The sequence below is a fragment of the Aythya ferina genome (assembly GCF_964211825.1).
Source record: "Aythya ferina genome assembly, chromosome: 7".
Taxonomy (NCBI): Eukaryota; Metazoa; Chordata; class Aves; order Anseriformes; family Anatidae; genus Aythya; species Aythya ferina.
Genome location: NC_140302.1, coordinates 6,681,129 through 6,704,522, shown reverse-complemented (window position 1 = coordinate 6,704,522; position 23,394 = coordinate 6,681,129). Strand labels below are relative to the sequence as shown.

Here is a 23,394-nt window from a genome sequence, read left to right as displayed (position 1 = left end):
TCATTAGTCACCAGGATGAACAGTTAGGCACAACTGCTATGAGAAGCACATGGGGCAAAGCATGCAATTGCATAAACAAAGGTTTTTTTTTTTTGCAAAGAAGTGAACTCTGAGACAGAGGACCACTTGAAAACACTGGTTGTGTTTACCCAGCTTCAAAGAAATCCTCAGTTGAAAACTATGCCATTGAGAAATTAAGGAAACAAAACAAAACCTAACCAACCAAAGATCTGTAAGACAGGAATCAATGGATCAGCAACATGCAGGCAATGCTCCAAACAAAACCTTCCTCTCACTGGTGTGGATAGTTCCACTCCAGAGGATTTTTGCATAATTCCTATTATACTGAAATACCATCACCTGTCACTTCCTTCCTCACCCAGAACACCACCTATCTTTTTGCCTTCTCAGTTATTGTCTTTTCATGTGTGAACAAAGTTCTTCCAGCTAAAGATAATGCTCTGCTGAACATGTAAGCTGTGAAAACTGAAATAGTTTAAAACTGGATAAAGCTTCATATGAAATTTTTGCTTAGGAACAACTTTATCAGTACTAATTTTGGCTGTATTACCAGTGCCTTTTTATTTTAAGGATTTCACTGTTATACGATCTTGTTCAGCCATTTAGAAATCTTTCTCATGCAACTGGCTTCCCCTGGGCAATGTGAGTTGCTGGAGACGCAAGACAAAGTGGGGTAGTTTAATGAGGCAGTAGCATCTTCTGTTAATCACACTTAGCCAGCTACCAGGGGTTCTGCCCAGCTCCACATTCCCCCGATGGACAACCAGGATGTGGGCAAAGCAGTCTGCCCCACCTTCCTAAACAGTCACAAACACCTGGCCACACCTTCAGTGATACTGACCCACTTCATCTGTCGAGAATTTATAGTCCTCCATTAAAAGGCATGATGGAAACACAGGAAAAAAAATCTTTTATGGCAGAAAAAAAAATCTTTCATGTTAAGGCAACACACCTTGCTGAATTTTATTAGATCAAGCCAAAATCATCCACCCCAGTTCAGGCTCTCTCCTAAACCTCCTTCTTTCCCTATTTTTGGTGACTGTATCTGTTCCTCAGGCTGCAGCCAGCTGAAAGCCATTCTTCTTTAGCTTACATCTTGGAGATATCCCTTCTCTCTCAGGTATAAATCTCTCCTAGATGAGCTGCCTTTCTCCAGACACAACCTTACCAATTCCATTTATATCCTTTCCTTAGGTTCCTGTGAACTGGAAAGTGCCCGTTTCATTTAACTGCTACTAGCAAATCTGTCTCCCATGTGTCATGGCAGCTTTTTCTCCCAAGATTTAGGTTTGGTGTTCTTTTTTAAACACGTATTAGTATGTACGTGTTTCACTTCTCTTCCAGAACTAGAATGAGAAATGCCAAACTGTTACCAAGTAAGAGACATACCTCACTAAAATCCACCTCCTTGAAACGTTCAGCCTTTCTACAGCAAGAGGAATAGGAGTACTTGTAAGTCTACAGAAGAATTTAAATACTGCTCAAGCTCCAGGAAAAGGTAGCAATTGTTAAGTATTAATCAATTATACTGATATTTGTGTGTTTGCACTCTAGCAGCAAGTAGTGCATTTAATTTTTAGACCCAGTAACTCAATCAAAATGTGAGGTCTGTATTCATTTCAGATCATGAAGCGATGCACATCACCTGGGTTTGGTTTTGCCCTTGAATTTGCATTTCTGTGAGCTGACCTGGTGGGTGTGAATAGCACCCTCGCACAGCTGGCACACGTCACGCTTGCTTACAGGAGAGGCTTGAAAAGGTTGAGGTGACCAGCAACTACTGCCTGGGTATTTGTAATCCTCATTAGTAGGTAGAATAATGGAATAATTATGACTGAAAGGGACTTCTGGGGAGCAAAGCAGGGCCACCTTGAGCTGGGGCTGTATCCAGTTTCCAAGGAAGGAGACTCCACAACCTTTCTGGGCAACTTGTTCCCATGTTTGACCACCCCTGTGCAGGCTCTGTGGCTTCTGAGTGCTAGAGTAAAGTTGAGAATGTCAAAGAAAGAAAGAAGAGTAAGAAAATATCTACTTTATTATGAAATATTATCTTCTTGTTTTCAGTAGAAGCAAAGCTCTTTACCCACAGCAGTCTCACGTTCTCTGATAAATTTGCGTCTCTGGACTGAATTCCTAACAACAGGGCTACATGTAACAACAACATGGCAGTATTAAAACTGTCCTAACAGCTTGAAATTCAGACTTTTCTAAGAACACATGCAGTTCATCTGACAGAAAATAGCTATCGTGGGAGAGCTGAAATACTTAAGAAATGAAAGAATAATATCTGCAGTTACAAGCGTCCTTAGTCCTGTGCTCAGCACTAGAACTGAATGCAAAAATCTGTTCCTGTCCTGTACCATGGACCTAGTCAACAGGGACACTCCTCCTCCTCTCTGCCTTCACCTGTCAGCCCCTGCTTAAAAGTAAATGCCCCAGTGAGGGAATTCCATGAGGGAATAAATACAGCGTGAGGGTGAACACAGGAATTTCTTTATTTATGTAATTTATTTATTTATCTATTACATGTCAGGGCGGCATGTTTATTTGGAGTCAAATATTCTAGTAGCAAATTTTATCTATACTGATAAACTTTCCATATGAAGTTGTCTTATAGCATAAAAAAGCATGGGTCTTTTGTCCAGCCATGCCTGCAGGCCTGCGTGTGCTGCTAACAGGCAGAGCAATGGACCTGTCAAAGAGGGATTCTGCAAGGTGTTCACAGCAGCAAGTGCTAGTGATAGGGAATAAAGTGGAACTCAATGACATAATTTCAAAGTATGTCCATAAATATTTACATATGCTCTTTCAAGTTTTGACAGAATGCCCAGAAGTAGAAGAAATTTTGCATTTGTGTATTTTTGGATATTCTACTTCCCAGAATCAGAGCTTTGCAAGGAGCTCCAAAGATACCTACCTAGTCACAATGCAGACAAGCATCCTATCAGGGTTAACATTTGCAGAGTATCCGGCAAGAGGGCTGAATGTTCTCTGCTACCAGGAGAAAAAGCAGTGCTTTCAGCAAAAGGAAAAAAAGCAGCATTATTTATTGTCAGAAGAGAAAATGAGCAATCATTTAAGCACATACATCTAATTCGTTAGCAAACTTTCCACAGGGATGATTTTTGTCATTCAGTAGAATTCGGTTAACTAATGGTACTTTTAAAAAATCAGGAAAAACAAACACAGAAGAAAAACCTAGGATTGAATGGCAGAGATGTCCTTCAGGATGTCTCTGTACGGAGCTTCAGAATCCTGTGTACCCTGAAAAACAGACTCCAAGCCCTGGCTTCTTGCTTCTCAGAATCACAGATTATCCAAAAGTAAGATGATCACAGATTATCAAATATTGAAGGTCATGTCTGCATGCAGACAAAAACGTGCATCCAAGCTGTGCAAGACTGTGCACAATGTCACCTTCCTGCAGTACTTCAGCTAAACCCTTATCTGAGACTTGGACGTCCTCTTACCAGGCTATTTTCTGTGTTGAATTCTTCCACTCTTCCTTACTACTCTCACTGATTCCCAACTCCTCTGTAACAATGGCTCTTTCACTTCTGAAGACACATCCAATTTGACAGGCATATAAACATTAGTTCATCTCTATTACACTTTTCCATGACTTTCACAGTCTCACTGAGAATGTTGTACTTTTTAACAATAATCAGCATGTCAAACTTTTGCATTTCTTTGCAGTTTCTGTCTAATCTCAGTCTACCTTTTGAGTAGAAAGTGTTGTCTCATTACACAGATTAATTCACTACTTTTACTTAACAGATAAATGATGATCACAGATACTACCCAAACTATGGGAGCAGAGATCCTACCTCTAACACAAAACAATGAATGCAAATTTTGATTGGATTAAGGACTTCACAATTAAAACAGATTTCCTACACTTTCATGGCTACTAAGCCTGGTCTTAGTTTTGCATTTTACTTAATGCTCATACAGAGTAAAATCACTAAGACAGTACTGTTAAAAAGATAAGTTCCTATGTTCAAGATCAAAAAGAAATGTAAATATATATAGGGAAAAAAAAAGAAAACTGCAATAATGTGATATTCAAGGAAGAAGGCAAATGAATTTGCCTCAGTTCTCAGTTTTGTACAACTAAGAGGAATGAGAAATCTCACTTAGCTTTCTACATAATCAAAAGGGAAAAAAGAGAAGGTGGATAACATTTTCTGAGCTTCTATTTCCACACCACAACACTGGTCAGTCCTTAGACCATGTAATTTTTAACATTCCCTTTTAAACTTTTTAATGGCTTTCCATTTAACCATGGCTTCTGAACTAAGATTTTCTATAAGAATATTATTATCTCAAAATTTGCAAAGACACTAACCGTAAGGAAGTGAGCTTACTGCAAAAAGGTCTGAGGACAGTACCCAGAGGAAGATATGTAACTTCTGCATCTCACTACAGGCTGTTATTTGCATGGAGCAATTCAAGATGGATAATACCACAGCCAGAAGAGAAAGGACAGCATGTAATGGGGCAGCACACAGCTGTGTGCACCATGTGGGTGTAGGCAACCCTAGAGGAGAAAGGAAACTGCACTCTTGTGAGCAGATGAGGACCTGGCTTATGTTTCAGATGTGAGGAGCACCTACCACCCAGACCGCATCCACTCAGCCCATGTGAACTCCAGGACTTAGATAGTGTACCCAGCTCTCTACAAATTTATTAATATTTCATCCTGATATGTATTTTTAATCAAAAGTTCTTAAAGGCCAGCAGAATATCCAGTATATATATTCCAGTCCTTAGATGCCTTCATCATTAAATAGTTTATAGGATACAGACCTTACACACACACACACACACAAAAATCATGATTTTAATGATTTACATGGATTCCTAGAATAATACAAACTCAAAAAGATAAGTTGTGTATCTTGTTACTTAGGACCAAAATACAGCTCACCATTTTAGAGTGGCAGTTTCAAGTGAAAAACTTTCCATAAACAGGAGGCATAGCAACATGTTAATAACTGCTATAATTACCAGAGTATTCCAGTGTTCCCTTTGTATTCAAATACAGACTGGAATTAAGAATTAATCTGAAGAAAATAATTTTATATATATGCACAGAGGCCCTATATATTTACGGTCTCTGTGATATACAGATACTTTCAGAGGGATATTTTCCAGGCTGTAAACAGACAGCCTTCACTTTCAGATCACCAGCGTGCCCAAAAGAATCTCTACAGATTAACTTTGGAGAGAGAAGTCCCAGCATCAGCTTGGCACACAAGCACTGGAAACAAACTTAGCTCTTCTTAGTATTTCACTAGAATATCAAACAAATTAATAGAGAGTACCACATGATTATTGACTGCTCTGTTAGTCCTAAGAAAGAGAGAAAGAGAGAAAGAGGGAAGGAAGGAAGGAAGGAAGGAAGGAAGGAAGGAAGGAAGGAAGGAAGGAAGGAAGGAAGGAAGGAAGGAAGGAAGGAAGGAAGGAAGGAAGGAAGGAAGGAAGGAAGGAAAGAAGGAAGGAAGGAAGGGAGGGAGGGAGGGAGGGAGGGAGGGAGGGAGGGAGGGAGGGAGGGAGGGAGGGAGAACGGATGGACTAATCTATTTTAAGGCAAATTAATTTAAATTCTAATATGGAAAGAAGAAAAAATTCCAAAGTGAAAAATTAAATGCTGAACCACTGATCACTAATAAAGATTAAGAAAGATTTTTAGCTTGGCCTTTTTTCTTTCACTTTGTATTTTACTAGCTGTATCTGGAAAAGGCTCAGGTGATCAATTTTTATGGCAATCATAGAATCATAGAATAAATCACAGAATCATTAAGGTTGGAAAAGCCCTCCAAGATCATCTGGTCCAACCATCCCCCTACCACCTATGTCACCCACTAAACCATGTCCCCAGGCACCACGTCCAACCTCTCCTTAAACACCCCCAGGGGTGGTGACTCCACCACCTCCCTGGGCAACCCGTCCCAGTGCCTGACTGCTCTTTCTGAGCAGAAATGTCTCCTCATTTCCAGCCTGAACCTCCCCTGGTGCAACTTGAGGCCATTCCCTCTAGTCCTATCACTAGTTATCTGTGAGAAGAGGCTGACCCCCAGCTCCCCACCCCTTCCTTTCAGGTAGCTGCAGAGAGCAATGAGGTCTCCCCTGAGCCTCCTCTTCCCCAGACCAAACACCCCCAGTGCCCTCAGCCGTTCCTCACAGGACTTGTTGGCCAGGCCCTTCACCAGCTTTGTAGCCCATCTCTGGACACATTCCAGGGCCTCGATGTCCCTTGCTATACTGGGAATCAAAGTATAAATCCCCTGACTTAGTCATTTTTGCTGTGTAACTATCAGACTTTAAATGACAAACATCTACAGCAGATTAAAATAGCTGGAAAATTATCCTGGAAGAAAAACAATGTATATTTTACATTTCCTAAAGGTTCTTTTGTCATTTTCATACGTGTCCTTTCTTTGACTAACAAATAAATTATTTAGATTAACTGCAGATGCAGAGACAATTCTGGAATCTTGTGGTTAAGGGCTTAGGAAAAGTGAAAATATGGTTTAAGGAGCATAACACACACCTTTTTGTGTTTTGTAACATAGATGAGAGGCTCTCAGCAAAGCTTATGAAAGCTCTGCTACCTCTCTTGGAGCTAAACACTTCTTCATTGAAGGGAAAGGCTTTCATGCATTACACTTGAAAGTATGTATATTTTGAAATCCCCCAAAGTAGATTCTTTCACAGAATCACCTAGGTTGAAGAAACCTCCAAGATCACCTAGCCCAACCTCTGATCTAACACTAACAAGTCCCTCACTAAACCAGATCACTGAGCTCTACATCTGAACGTCTTTACAAGACCTCCAGGAATGGTGACTCAACCACTTCCCTGGGCAGCCCATCCCAATGCCTAACAACCCTTTTGGTAAAGAAGTTCTTCCTAACATCCAACCTAAACCTCCTCTGGCGCAACTTTAGCCCATTCCTCCCCCAAAAAAGAAGTACTCACACAGCCCCTGAGAATCAGCAAGAGCTGTTTATTGCTGGCCAAAGGCAGCTGTGCTGGGAGCAGCCTGGAAGATGCCCTCCCGGGGACAAGGAGGAGGGTTGGGGGGCTGAGGGCCCGTTTTCTGGGTCTGGTTCCCCCATGCCATTTGGCTTGCCAGAGAGAGGCTGCCCCTCAGCCACAGGGACTGCCCTGCACCTCCCAGCCTGTGCCCCGGGTTTATTTTTAACACTGCTTTTTAGGCAATTTCATCCCATTCTTTATGGAGAAGAACAGAAGCAAGGTGCATCTCCAGCACTAATTCCCACCTGCGCTTTGTGCTCCGAGTGAAGAATTTCTTCCTCAAGTCACATCTCATCTAAGTCTCCCCTCCATTTGCTCAAAGCCATTTTCCTGGTTCCTTGGCTACACTCCCCGACAGAGTCCCTCTCCAGCTTTCTTCTAGGCCACTTCTATGGGTAAGGTTAGGTGGCCAAAATGCAGGACCGAGCAAACTGCAGCCTCCTCTACCTGGTTCCACACGTTCCACATGACATTTTCCAGCTCAGGCTCTAGCCTCTCATCAGTGTAACATGGAATCATTCAGGTTGGAAAAGACTTTCAAACTATTTGAGTTACTATACTCAAACTATCTGGATTAAATATTGCAATGAATAATATTCACACTGAAAATTAAATTGGCCCATAGCAGTCTATGTATGCATGACTAACCAACATACTGGTTGCTAATTATCCCAGACAGAATATGACAGCTGTTTCCATTCGGTGTACCACTTCCTACTACATTTATGAAAGATAGTAATTAATTCCATTGTATTTAACATATTCATATAACCATCAGAACTCAGCTTTAGAAGTATTCTGCAACTTGATGTATCAGGTTCCGTTTTCTTTTTCAAGCATGCCTGAAAATACTGGGCAGTTCATTGTAAAACGCAATTCTTAACTTACTAGCCATGTATTGCATGCTGTGAAAAAAGAGGTAAGGAAAATTTTGTCCTAAAAAATAAAAATTAAAACAACAACAACAACAACAAAAACCCACTTCAAAATCTCTACCATGTTGCTTTAAGGTACTTAAGGGCTGAGAGAAACAGCTGTGCAGAAGCTCTCTTTACTGGCTTGCAAGACATATCCAAAAATTAACCTAGAATAATCAATTCCTAGAATAATCAATTCCAAAGGCAACTGTTATGTCACAGCTGAGAGCAACGTAAAAACAGACACTTGCAGAGCTGGACGCTGGACTTGGAATAGGAACAAGACAGAATTTCCGAATTTGGACTTTTGCAAATACACATGTGCTCAGCAGACAGATATACAAACAACTCAAAGTAATCTCTGAAGCACACTATCAAATACTGAACAAGTATTTTCTTTTTAATAAGTACACATCTTCTAATAGCATCTCTGAAGCCCATCTGGACTGTCAGAGGCCAGGACACACCACTGGAGTATCAAACTGCTGCTTGCTACCAATCCCCTTCCTGGGAGCACTGTGGCTGGCAAAGCCAGATTTACCCTCCATTATTCTACCTAACACACTAGTACTGAAGAAAAAAGCAAATATATTGTTTTCTTTGCTTGAACAAAATGTATTTTTCTTCCTTTAGTAATCCTGTCCTGTGGGAGAAACGCTACATGTCTTCACAGAATGTTTTATCTCAACTAAGTTAGTAACTATTTTTGACTACATGAATGGTATGTTTGTTTGGCACATGAAAGACAAATATTCGAGTTCCTGCTCCATCCCCTTCAATATCACACATCCCAAGGAAGTGGTTCTTGTGGCACTTGCCCCTAACAAGTGGGCTCAAGGCTATTTCTCTCATACATGGATTCTCCCTTTTCAGAAAGTTTCAGAGGGTTTTCCCATAAAAAGACAAACTATTCAGAGAACCAATTAACGTTGCCTAAAAAAGGAACATGACTCAACAGACTGACTTTGCTTGAGCGCAGACACCCAGAACTATTCCAGAAGAACACAGATTTTAATCCACAAATATGGATATCAGTATGTGTTCTACTGATTATTTGGATAATTTGCATGGCAGGCATTGCTCCTGCTCTCCTCTGCAGATGTTACTGCTTCATCTCAGAGGCACACAGGCTCTGTTTTGCTGCCTATAAATTACAAATGTCTTCATCTCAGCACATTTTCTTGCCAGCTTTTCCTACCTCATTTCCCAGAAAGCATACAGGTGACAATAAGCAACCAGGCAGAGACAGAGGGAATCCCTGTTGTCTGAAGACACAACTCCCCCATACCAGCTGCAGAATGTTTTCTGAGTCCCTAACTCTGCTCCCTCAGACCTCATTTTTGAAGCAGACCCATGAAACACCTTCAGATGCCTAGGAATTACAGGTACATTAAAAAAAATAAAATAAATCACAAAATCAATACTGAGCTTTATAATATCACAGACTTCATTCTTTAACCCCTCATAACTCCCTACTATTCCACATATAATAATTGCAGAGACAACTCATCACTTCTTCCACCATTATCTGCCTGTTTTGCAGGAACTAGCTATTTTTCCTGTCAAACTTGTCTCAGACACACTTGGCTTGAAGTTTGCTGCTATTTGTTTCATAGAGAAGACAGTGTGACCCAAAGCTCATCCACTTTTTTCCAAATATAATCAGCTGATCTAATAAAAGATAATCAGTATCTCTTCCTATAAATCCTGCATCTTTCAGATCTCTGGACAAACCTGCTTACAAGTTCACTTTCTATGGTTTCTTACTTCTCTGTCAGTATCAAATGGATTTTTTTTCAGTCGTTTTTGGGGGTTTGCTGCAGTAATCTGGATGAAAAGTTCACAGAGTTCATTAGCAATTGGTCAGATTTAGTACCCATGTTGTATTTTCTACTTTTACCTCACTTGTTGAGCAATGTCTCAATGTCTAGACAATGCATATGTCATATGTAAGAGTCACCACAGCAAATGGATGCTGGAAAGCTGTTCTGGTGTAGGGTGGTTTATGGTTATCTGATCTGATGCACACTTTTATAAACCTCTACGCACAGTTTTCCTAAGGTTCCTTGCAAAATCCAGAAAGGTTGGCATCAGGTTTGCTCCATGCAGGGGTCTTGTGGCCTGGGAAGAGATTACTGTCTCTGAGACAGTATTCACACACAAATCCAAAAATTACACACACATCCTATTCACACACAAATTTTCTCCTTGCTGTATATGTGGTGTAGTGACTGCTTTTCATGCAGAGATCTGGGATTAAAATTAAATAGATAAATCTAAACCCAGGTTAGCCAGGAACAACTGCCAAACACAGTAAGCGAATGTGCTACTTCAAAGATAGGAGCAGAAGTTTTGAAATCATTTGAATGAAATACCAGTCCTCATGCTTAGATGCGAACAATATACGTGTGCTACTCTTCTGGAGTTCACGTTGTTTCTGTGCTCTCCAAATCTTTTTTCACATCTTTCCTGACACGTCAGGTGTGTGAGGCTGATCAGCTGTCTACCGTACTACACTGCTATGGTGTAGGACTGCTGAACAGAGTCTGCACTCATTCCAGTAGATAAACTCCATCACTCTCACCTCAACAATTCAGAATCACCTTTCTCTGACCTTCCCTTCATGAGTATTTCAGCATTCTCTGAAATTTATCCATCTACTGATACTTCCTTATATCCTTATGCTGAACCAGGGCACAGAAGGCTACGTAGAGGATCTGACCTGGCAGTGACTAACATAGAAATGCTTACTGTAATGGAGCAAAAGGAACTCCCAAATTCAGCACAGAAGAGTTTCCTTCTGACCCCTGGACTTCCAGATGCCTTTGCTTACCTCTCAAAGAAGTAAAGACCATTAATGGGAAAAACCACACACACAGTACAAGTTCTTTTTCTACGGAGGTAATTTAACCCTACCAATCTTTTTCTTCTGCTGCTTCTGCATCTTCTTCTTGTTCACTATATCCTCCTTCAGTAACTTTTAGCATAGCTAGTAGTACTAAAGACTCCCAAACAATGCAAGGCTGACAAATCATCTTACCAATCTTTACTTATCTTGGGAAGTTTTCTTCTTGGATAACTAAGAGCAGGAAGTCTAAAATCCAAGACAGCTTCTCTAGAGGCGGAATTCCAACTACCTTATGAAACAGTCACTGGGAAGACAGAAGTAATGAGACAGGAGATAGAGTGGTACTGGATGACTTCCAAAGCTCCTGGTGTTATATTAGGAGAGATGAAATCTTCTGACTCTTATTACTGACTTCAAGGATTCCTTCAAGGAATCTTTCAAGGATTCATTGGTTAGAAGACTCTAGAGGAGACCCCCTAAGCAAAAAGTACTTAGCAGTTAGGAAAGTAATTCAGGTTTCCTGGGCATGTTGAACCATGGCTACTGTGGGAGGCAGGTTACAGGGCTAAATGGCTTGTTGGTCTGTATTGTATGGTGGGTTTTATGTTTCTATTAGTATATTTAAAACAATGGCTCTAAGAATTGGATACATAATATTGCAATACTCAGGCAGGCAAATTCTGATGCTGAGAAGATTCTTTGTCAATGTAGTGGTGCTCTTGCAGCATAGATGGAGCCAAGAGTGGATGGCGAGTTCTTCCCAAGACCTCACATATTGCAGCATGGTGCAAGAAACAGAGAACTTGCTAGAGAAGAGCCACTTGAGCAAATTGTCTGCATCCACTGAGCATTATTTAAGTTCAGGGCAGGAAAAAATACTTAGTGATTTATTGAGGGGGACTTGGGTAGTTCTGCAGCATGTCCTCTCTGTATCTGTTGAGTAACCAGTGCAGTAATTTGGCTCTGCATTCCTCTGTACAGGACTTACTCTGTCAAGTCCCTCAAATGTTAAACATAATTACAAATTAGTTATCATTACCACCACATAAAGTAGCATGGATCAACTTACTGTACTGCTTACCAATACTCAGTGGAATACTTAATGTCAACACTGGGACATGTACCGGATTCACCTACACTCAGTCTCTCCTTCTTTTATTTTGAAGAAGAAAGTATGCACTTTTCTCCTCTCTGCGAACCATGTCATGTTTTTACCTGCCCATCAATTCTGAACACAATTTTATATTACTTCTGTGATTAGGTTGGCATTTATACACAGGGAAGAAAAGCAGCCAAGGAGATCTCGTTGCATTATACCCTTTCAAGAAATTTTGCATCTCAGAAAACATTTTAAAAATGTTCCATCTAGAGGCAGAAACAAAAGATAAACACCTCATCAGTCAGCAACAAGTAAATAAAAATAAAAATAATAATAAAAAAAAAAAAACCACCCCAAATGGGGTACTTAGTATGTCAAATCTGGATTAGCAAAATCTTCAAAATACATGAATAAGATTAACTAAGAGACCAGGTGGTGCCAGCATCATAACATGAATTTTGTGTGGTAGAAAAATTATCTCTAGAGTTCTTCAAAGAATACCTGTAATCTACACACATTTTCCCTGAATAAATTCTGTTAAGATTCCCTTTTTTAGAAAATATGTGACATGGATGCAAGCCATCTAAACACAAATGCAGTCAAAGATCCTTTTAGTATACTTTACAGCAGTTCAGACTGCAATGGAAAGCCTGGGTTATATATGTAATTTTTTGCTGCACTGAACACATGATTGCCTCCTTGAGCGGCAATCACAGATTATTATCAAAGGGCAACATAAATGGCATTCAGATTTCAATGACTGAGCTCATTATGACATTTAGAGCACTTACCACTTTTTGTGAGTTTTGCTGATTGCTGCTTATCCACAGACTACAAATATTGCAGAGTACCTTAGACAACCATGTCCAGTTTCTTCCAGTTCTACCTATCTCTGCTGTCAACTCTCTGTCAGCTTGTAGGTAGTTCAGTTATAGTCTGCAGACCTACTTCGTAAAGCCAGGAGGAAACTGGAAGTCAGCTTCTTGTAGATGTGACACTATGTGCCCCACCGCCTATGAAAGTTGAGGTCAATGTGAAAAGGAGATCCTGAAATGCTACAGGCTTCTTAAAAGTCTAAATACGTCACTTTTTGTCACAACTGGAATCCAGAAAGCCATTTCAAACCTTCTCAGCACAAGAGAAGTACCAGAGAGAATTCAACTGAACTACATTTCCCTGTGGTAACAGAAGTGGAAGAGGGATGGGCTGGAGCTGAGGCCTTGCTGCAGGGCTGTGTCTCTATTCCAGACCAATTCTGAAAATGTCGATCTTTTCTGTTTCAAAGTAGCAATTTGATCTTCAAAATACCATCTTAAGGAGGAAGAATTATGAAGAAATTAGTCTTTTCAGACTAAAACCTAACATGTTAATGCCCTTCCATTTGGATGTCAGCTGGGTATGGGCTGGCACTGTGGAAAGCCACAAACTCCTTGCTGACTGAGCATCATTCGAATTAAAGCCAAATGCTGACTTGAGTATTTGCCTATTACCACATCAACCAGCCGGTGTCCCAGGAATGGATCTGTTCCACAGGTCTGACTTTATGTGAGTCCCAGGCAATGCTGGTTTGTGGGCAGTGCTCTGTGGGTTTGTGAGAGGGCTCTGGGCTGAGGTGAGACCTGCTCAGTCCTGCACAGCTTTGGGCAGCCCTTGGAGCTTCTGGCAGCAGGAAGAGTCCACAGGCATGCAGAAGCCAGACATCACTTGTACACTAGGACTTGGCATGACAGTATCATAAACCATGTCACTTGTCAGACATTTTTCTGTAACACAAACCATTACTTACACACTTCACACATTACAAACACTTCCTTAACCTGTGTACAATTTTTCCTAACAGTCTTATCCAATGGTAAGAGTGCTCTGAATATTTTGTACTGTTTGTATGTGTCCTTCGTACTCCAGCATTAATTTGCCTGTACTGACAGCTAGAAAACACAGTGTCAGCAATTACCTCTTGGTGATAAGGCTTCCCAGATTAAAAACAAACAAACAAACAAACAAACAAACAAAAAACACCTACCTGTGTTTAATGTTTCAGTGCAAACGGTCAGCAGTTTTCCACACTAGAAAGGAGGTTAAAATCATGTTTATGTCTCATGGACTACTGTATTTTGAAAACACAGTAATATACAAATGAAACATTTGAAAGTAGCTTTGCCTTTGATCTAAATATTTCTTCTTTCTTCCTTACCTTACTTAGAACTCTTTAATGAACTCTTTTCATTGAATTCTTTTGTTCACTGCCTAGTTGCTGCTCAAAGATATGAAGATATATTCCAAGACAAGTTCAACAGTTACCTGCCCTGGGTGGTTTGCTGTATCCTTTCCTTCTTCTAAAACGTCACAGCATTTGTTTGTCAGAGGAAACAGGATGGTCTGTAGCTGTAGTTCCTCCTGAAGTTATTGGTATTTGCAGAGAAGACCTGATTAAAAACTGTTCCTATCATGTTGCCTGCTCCTCTATCATGTGATGCAATGATTTACATTAATAACAGTAGAGTGCAAAGAAGACCTGCTGAGTTTTTAATAAACTTCCTTTTTCCAATCACTTAAAATGTTCTTTAAAGTTGCAACTGAAGTAATACAAAGCCTGCATAACAGTATACTTGACATTTATGATTTTGGCAGTAAATCTGGTTTTCATTTTTACGTCTGCTTTTGATTAATTGCTAAAAAATACCATAAATACTTTTAGAGAAACAGTGGAATGGTTAATAAACCGCATTCTGCATGTTAACACCTTAAATAATAATGGAGTAAATGCCTTAAACCATGTACATTAAATGCAAAGTAAAAGTAAATTCAAAAAGCCAACTGCTCACAAGTTCAGCTTTCATTACTGTTCTCATTAGGGAGTAATTGTGAGGCACCCTGAATTTCTTCTAGCCTTGGCGCCTATTAACCTAGTGGATAATTCCATACAGGTTTCAAGTTAAAAGCTCCACTGTTTAAAAGCAAGCAACATTTGTAATGCATCATAAAAATCTTTATTTTTTATAGTATAACATGATTAAGTTAGAATAGCAAAAGATTGCAATCTAGACTTGTAATTCTATGAAAAAATGCCATTACTGTTATTATTTTTTAGCATGACACAAGCAGAACCCAATAAATGCAATTATGCCAGAATTCTGCAGCACAAAAGAGCAAGCTGTGTGGGGTGCATTTTTATCATTTCAGGAAACTGTCTAACCCACTACACATGGGTCCTTTTCTGGAAGGGTGCCAAAGCTGAAGGGTAATAGAACTATAATGAACAGCTCCAAATTAAATTATGCTGTTGTAATGTGGCATTAGTTGGCATAAATGATTTCATTGCAATTAAGAAAACAGATACATAGCCCACAGCAGGTGGTTGGTGATGTACTAGCACCAGATAAGTTGGCCTGCCGACAGAAAAAACAGCAAGAGAAAAGATTCTGCATACAGAAGCAGGTCCACTATCCAGTGTAATAAACGTAAAGCTGCATTATTAAAGGAGCAACAGATATCCCAGAGAATTAAACCAACTACTGTATAAATGTTTTTGAAGTGTGTGCCTGACTTGGTAGAGGCCAAGCAGACCTGTGCAGTGCTTAGTATCTCACAAAACGTGCTTAGTGCTTAATACCTCACCAAATAGCTGTGAAATGACGGATGTGCCATGATTTGTTATCTGCCCAAGAGTTCACTGAACAAGAACTGCAACCAAAAAACATATTTTCAACACTTCTCTTTCTCTCTGGTGATTTGTGACAATGAAAAAGTCACATTACTGACATGTCTTTGCCCTAATTGTTTGTGAACTTGCAACATTTTAATATCATCTACTATCATCAGCATGAGAGAGGTGCAGTGCTCAACAAGAGAAGAATCAGAGAATTGTTCATTACAGCTAAATATTAAGTAAATAAAGCAGGAAGGTTCTGTAATAGCCTAGTCCTGACTATTTCATCTATGCATGAACGCACAACACCAATGCACTTCACAGCTCTCCCAGGCTGCAACCTAAAGCTCCCTACAGACAAGTATCTTCGTTTGCACAAGCATGCGCCCCGTCCCCTCACCCTGAGGGCCATGCGGACCTGGCATAGCACAGGACAGTGCCGAAGAGCCTGTGAAGGGAGTGAATCCTCCAGCTGATATAAAAGTCTATGCAGCCACAGGGAGCAACCTGTTTGCATGCACCAAGAGCCAAGCTATCGGGTAAGGATTGACATGGCTGTCAAGGAGTGCATGCAATGCAAGTTCTCCAAGAACAAAACAAAGAGAATTTTTAAGTTCATATATATGGGCTCAAAGTACTTACGGTGACTCAATACAAAGCTGAAAACCAACTTGCCCAAGCCATGAAATGTTTTTCTGTTCTCTATTTTCCCTAAGGATGCCGAATTATATGAGCAGCTTATTTTTTAATATTGTTGATATACACTGAGGTTGATATACACTGTTGATCTTTTCCCCAAATAACACAAAATTATACTTACCTTCTTTTTCCTTCCCTTCATCACATTTCTACAGGCACAATGCTTAACGTCAACTATCCACAACTATCCACAAGCTTTCTTTTTTTTATTATTATTTTTGTTTATCTAATAATTCATCCTTTATTTCAGAGCAGAAGTAAATAGCCTCCAAATAGATGGTTTTTTCCAAAAACATGCATGACAGTTTTTCCCAGTATTTCTCTGCAGAGCCTGCTATCAGTGACCACTTGAGATATCTTACAGAAAATCTGTTGCCTTGTCCAGTTTGCAATTCCTATGTCTTAGGAAGAACCCATTGAGAACAATAAAATAAAAACCTGACAAACATCAGGGATTCACTTAAGCTGAAGTTCTGAGACAAAGGGGGGTTTGTTTATTGTTCAAAACTGACACAGTGCAGCTCTTCTCTGGCTTTGAGATATGTTTGTTCACAAAGTATTTTAAAATGAAACTAGCAACTGAGACCTTGATACTGTTTTATCTCAGTTACCACCACAGTTACCACCAGACAGCACTGTCACCATGCAGTTATTAATAACAGAAAACATCAAAGATGTTGAACAAAACCAAGAATGACAGAGACCACAAGACAAGTTTAAATAGCCTAAGACAGGACCTTAATTAGAAAAACTCATTAAAAAAAAGGCCAAAGACACTATCAAACTAAAGAATCACAGACCGTCACAGGCTTCATGCTCGGCAGTTTCCCAGTTCTCAGGCTGGTGTGCTGAGCCTGCTTCTCACTCCTCCTGCTGCTTCCCCTCCTGCCTTTTCTCAGACCCTGTGTGTGAAACCCTCAAGAGCAAGGCTGCAATAATTTTCTCTAAACCTCTTCACATTCTTGTACCATGCTTCAGCGTCTGGGGACACTGTGTGCATCAGAAACACCGCTACAGACCCCAGAGGGATGGAGGCAAAAACTTCACTAAGAAAAGCTCATGACTGTGGAAACACAACCCTGGACAAAATAAGCATCACAGTTTTAGCCATGCCAGCTTCAGCAGAGACTGCAAAACCTACTTGTCAAGGACCAAGAAAGGATATTCCAGCTCCAGCCAGTCTCCTGGGGAGCATACCTTGCTGAATGCTGTGCTTTGGCTTTCCGTGTTAGACAAGTAAAGCATTTCAGTACTGCTGCTTTACAACTTAACTCTCGACTTCAGTGCAACAGGTCACCTTGATGCAGTTCCGTGTCTTACAAGAGCACCAAGCCACAGGAAGACATAGAATTATGTAGTGGTACCAAACAGACATTTTAAAAAGGCAGGAGCACTCCTCCTACAGACACATGCTCCTAGGATATTTCAGGTTGGAAAGGACCTGAGGAGGTCTCTGGTCCAACCTTCAGCTCTGGGGCCAGACCGGGCTGCTCAGGGCATTCTCCAGTCAGGTCGTGAGAACCTCCAAGGACAGAAATCAAACCCCAGTTCCCACTCTGATTTTGTTGTCCTTCAGAAATGTGATGGAAGTGAACTCCCTCACCTCCTCTGGGCCTCTGGTAAAGACATTAAACAATGAGCCCCAATACAGACCTCTGTAGATCATCACTGGCCCCCATTCAGCTAAAACATTCAGTTAGAAGAGGAGAAAAAGGCCCAAAGCAGACAGAAATAGGTGCAGCATAACTCACTGATGGTGTCCCAGGACTGTGGCTTCACCTGTTTTGCTGTGACATATCAAGCCAGCTCAACTACAACCTTTTTTCCTTTCAAGATCCAATCAAGCTGCAGTCAAGTTTTCTTTCCACCTCGGCCAGCGTTCAGCAGGAGTCTGTAATGATTACCTGTCAGTCCTTCGCTGCTCCTCCACAGCAGCCTGATTCACATACAGCAGCTCATGACAGTCATGCCTAACCTTCTATTTCCTCCAGCAAAGATGGGATTAACCTTCTCAAAGTTACTGAAGAGATATCATGTACATATACATGAAGAGATGTCATGTACATCACACAGACAAACATATGTGTTATTTATATATGCAGGGTTCATTAAAATGCATAATTTTTTTATCTTCCCTGCTACACAGAACCATGTTCAGTCATGAGAATCCCACCAAGACAAGTAGGGAAAATCAGAAGGAGTATGGTTCTCACTCCATATTTCATCCTAGTGGAACCACAGATTCTTCCAGCAACAGTGCTAGCCATCAGCAGACCGTGTTAAAACTAACCTTAAAATGGAGGGATTCTTCCTGGTTCTGTGCTTGGTTTCTCCAGTCGCACTGCAAACAGCTGGCCTGGTGCATCTTTAGGAGTGGCACTGGGGACAGGGGCACATGAGCTTCTCCAGCTGGCACTGGTGTCTATGGGAACTGAAACACATGTGAGATCACAGCTTAGTTTATGACAAGAACCATTAAATCGATGATTGTATAGCAAAAAGCAATAACTACTTTGCATAAGCAGCAACAAGGCAATTGGCTCTAGGGTAGATACGCTGTGTAGCAGCATTGGGGGATCAAGGCAGGCAGGGCTTTTTTTCCGCCATTGAGGCCACCTGAGGGAGACAAGGGAGCCGCCAGGCCCCAGCAGCCCTCGTCAGGGAGGCTGAGGAGGCATCGGCAGTGCCCCATTCCCAGCTGTTCAAAGGCAGCCCCCAGAGAGCATGGTGACCAGGATGTGGCGCCTCAGTTTGCCGGCTGTCTACCTGTAGCTAAACCAGCCATGGTCTGCACATGGTCTGCACCAATGGCAGGGCTGGGGGAGAAGGCAATGGCCCAACTGAAGTGCATCTACACTAATGCATGCAGCATGGGCAACAAACAGGAGGAGCTGGAAGCCATCGTGCAGCAAGCAAGCTATGACTTGGTTGCCATCACGGAAACGTGGTGGGACCACTCCCATGACTGGAGTGCTGCAATGCCTGGCTATAGGCTCTTCAGAAGGGACAGGCAGCACAGAAGGGGTGGTGGTGTGGCTCTCTATATCAGGGAGTGTTTCAGTGTTGTGGAACTTGAGGCAGGGAATGATAAGGTTGAGTTCCTATGGGTCAGGATCAGAGGGAAGGCCAACAATGCAAGCATCCTGGTGGAGGTCTGTTACAGACCACCAAACCAGGATGAGGAGATGGATGAGGAGTTCTACAGGCAGCTGACACAATCACCAGCACTTGTTCTTGTAGGCAAGAACTTCCCAGACATATCCTGGAAATACAATACAGCTCAGAGGAAGCAGTCTAGGAGGTTTCTGGAGAGCATGGAAGATAGCTTCCTGACGCAGCTGGTTAGTGAGCCTACCAGGGGAGGTGCCCCGCTATATCTTCTGTTCATAAACAGAGAAGGACTGGTGGGAGATGTGGTGGTCGGGAGCTGTCTTGGGCGGAGTAACCATGAAATGGTAGAGTTCAGTGCCAGGGAAGCTCATGGAGCAGATTATCTTGAGTGTCATCACACGGCACTTGCAGGGCAAGCAGGCGATCAGGCCCAGTCAGCATGGGTTTATGAAAGGCAGGTCCTGCTTGATGAACCCGATCTCCTTCTATGACAAAGCGATGCACTTAGTGGAGGAGGGAAAGGCTGTGGATGTGGTCTACCTTGACTTCAGTAAGGCTTTTGATACTGTTTCCCACAGCATTCTCCTGAAGAAACTGTCTGCTCGTGGCTTGGACTGGCGTATGCTTTGCTGGGTTAAAAACTGGCTGGGTAGCCAGACCCAAAGAGTTGTGGTGATATTGGATTGGTTGGATATTAGGAAGAACTTCTTTACTGAAAGGGTTGTGAGGCATTGGAATGGGCTGCCCAGAGGAATGGTGGAGTCACCATCCCTGGAGGTCTTGAAAAGATGTTCAGATGTAGAGCTCAATGATCTGGTTTAGTGGAGGACTGGTTAGTGTTAGGTCAGAGGTTGGGCTAGGTGATCTTGGATGTCTCTTCCAACCTAGGTGATTCTGTGGTAATCTCCTTAAATATTAATGAGGTAAACACTTCTTTTATCGAGCCTGTATTCCAACTACAAACTTAGTTTTAGCAAATAATATCATGATTACATGTAAGTACATATGTGTAAGTATATATGCAGCACAGCTGCTCCCTGAAAGACAACAGAATGAGGAGACAAGGCTGTGCATCCTTGACATATCCTCTGTGGCTGCAGGCTGGTTAACCAGCACGAGGAATTTCATTTTCCTCATGGAGTCAGAATCCTGCTGCGTCAAGAAATAAGATACAGAGGAAAGGCAGAGGCAACTTTTGCTGCATTTTAAAACAACTCTTTCCAGACAAAGGGAAATGAACAGCATTGGATATGGGAGAAAAATCTTACTACAGATAGTTTCAAGGGCTTCCAACACTTCTGCTAGGACATTACTGAAAAGGTAATATTTTTTCATCTCCATTTGATTTCCCCTCATGTTTTACTGTATCTTTCCACTTCCGTGTGTTCCTAATAAAGATGAACCAGGGAACTAGACACTGGGGAAAGAGAAAACCAGCCTGGTGTTATATGCATATGTTACAGAGGTTGCTAATATCCTTTCACTAGTGCCATTACCCACCAACAGTTACTCCTGTGACTAAAATCTGTTATATTTCCAACTCAGTTTGATCTGAACACCTTCTGCTTCTTGTTCCTATTGCTACGTCCTAGGATTAGAAGACCCCAAGGACAGCTACTTGGGGGTCTACAGAGCAAGTAAAGTCATGCTAAAAGCTTTGCAAAAGGAGTTTCCAGACAGAACTGAGCACAAAGCCTGTGTATTTTTGTACGTTTGGTAAAGTAACAATAACCTTCTAATTCTGCCCTCTGTGACACCCTGACTATAGTTGCTGTCTTACATCCTATCTGTGATCCCAGTAAGTCAGGACAGTACTGGAGAAGCATCTGAAGAGCAAGTAGTTTAAAGACAATTTCTCAGTCTGTCTCTATTGTAATTCATAGACATTCATTTTGCCCTCAAGTGGTATCAGTTTGAGGCACCAGAGGTCCGTGGTTACATCCCTGGCATTTGCTGGTACAGCGAGACCTCTCTGACACCCCTAAATTCAGCAAATGTCAACGGTATTAAGCTGGCAAAACAGAAACAGCAGCAATTTCTTGACAACACAAGTGCCTTTCATCCAGTTACATCCTCAGGTTTGTAATTGCTGAAGCTTATCCAGCTTCAGACTCCATGTCTTTAAGATTTTGCAATGATTATGATTACTAAAGCAAGAGAATAAGCAAACATACCTCTACCGTCTACTTATAAGCAAACTGACTTTTGCTGCTGTCTTTGCAATGTTCCTGGTATATGCTTCATAAATAGCCACTGCCAACAGAAAGAGCAGCTTGCTGGAGAGAAAGCTGGCTTGGTCCCAAAAGCACTGTCACATCCCAACTTCCTTCTCTCAGAAAGTGTTATTCATTAAGAAAGCTTATACTTGAGAAGAAAGAAGCATTTTACAGCACTGCTTTCTCAAGCTCAGGAAACTCAGTTTGTCCAAGTTTTTACAGAATGTTTGCATCTCTCCATCTGCTGCAGCTAGCACTGGCGTCACCAAATACTAACACGGTGATCTGCCAATTGCTGTGACTTGCTATTTCATTGGTTGTGTTTTTGTGTGTGTGTGTGTGTGTTTAATTAAAAAAAAAAAAAACACTGTGAGAACACATTGTTTTCTTACAATGATGTCACAACATCTAAAAAAAAAAGTTTGCTTGCACTGTGGTCCTTTGCATTACCTTTGTAAACATCTCTCTCATCTTCTCACCTTACAGAAGAGTAGTCGACAAAGAGAATAAAACCCCACCCTTTGATGGTTACTCAGAGCACCAGGCTGTGTTGCCGTAGGTCTCACCCAAGTGCTAATCCTGCAAAGCCTCGCTCCAGCTAGCTGTGACCCCAGCACCTGCCTGGACAGCCTGTGGGGATGGGGTGCCCACCTGCCACCTCTCCCCTCGGTGCAGAGCCACCCACAGCACCTGCAGCAACCAGCTCAGGGGCAGTAATGTCATGCCTGATGAAGAAAGCCTTCAGAGCTAGGGTAAATCAAGCAAATATTACATTATCTGCTTTAAAAATGCAGTTTGTAACACTTCCTAGCCAACCTTGGATCTGGCTCTGCAGCCCTGGCACGGTATGTTGCCTCTTCAGATGAACTGCTTTGCAAAAGCCCCTGGAGTTACTGATGTAAAACTATTTTCTCTGTGCAGGTTACAAAGGCTGGGGCAGCAGGGCTGTTCACTGAACAAAGTCAAGACGAAAACTGCTGTCTGCCCCCTGCTGCAGCCTGTCTTCTCATCCTGGTCAACCTGTGCCCTACAGCTGACTTCAATACCTCAATATTTTTTCTTATTCCGATTTTCTGTTTCTTCCCCCTCCTCGGTTACTGACCTTGCTTCTTCTATCTGACCTTCTCAGAGACCACAACAGTAATAACTCCTTCTTAAATGAGGAGGGGAAAGTGCTTTGCAGAACCTGTTGTGACTGCAATGGGCAAGGCATGACTCCGGTTGCATCCTTCTGTACGATCTGAGCTCACTGCCATCAGAGCCCCCTCTTCTTAGCTGGGTTAACTCCGATCCTCACCTTTACTGTACACTGCAAACACATGTCAAGTAACAGCAGTGACTGCCTGCACATCATTTCAACAAAGAATTATATATCCATTAAAACAATAGGATCCACTTTTAACTATTTACATGAGAAAAATCACATGAAGTAAACTTTAAATGAGATAAGAAGCCAAATTACATTCAGGTATTGCAAGTGTTAAAATAAAACTTACCTTGTGTTTTTAAAAAATGCCCAATCCCAAACAGGAAAATTGTTCTACATTTTGTCTTCATTGAAAACAATCTGAACAGCAATCTAATTTCAGGATGGACAGATGAGCTATCACACACTGGATATGTGTACACAAGACTTTTTCTCACATAAAGTCAATTATACTTAACATTTAATGGATAAAAACAACTGCCACCATGTATAGAAACTGAAAAGTTTTTCTGGCATCATTATGCTGTATTGAGGTAGCTAAATATCTAGTTGTAAAAAAACAAAACTAAACTAAGGAGGTCTG

At 41.4% G+C, this 23,394-nt stretch overlaps 1 protein-coding gene across 3 annotated transcripts in view; it reads right to left on the bottom strand.

Annotated features, from left to right (window-relative positions):
- PCDH15 (protocadherin related 15) overlaps window positions 1-23,394 on the bottom strand; it is an 883,259-nt gene that overhangs the window by 815,231 nt on the left and 44,634 nt on the right. For all 3 annotated transcript variants that reach the window (XM_084525148.1, XM_084525147.1, XM_084525146.1), the window contains one exon: window positions 18,568-18,708. The gene's annotated coding sequence lies outside the window, so the exon portion shown is untranslated. Of the gene's footprint in view, window positions 1-18,567; window positions 18,709-23,394 lie in introns of those variants that run through there.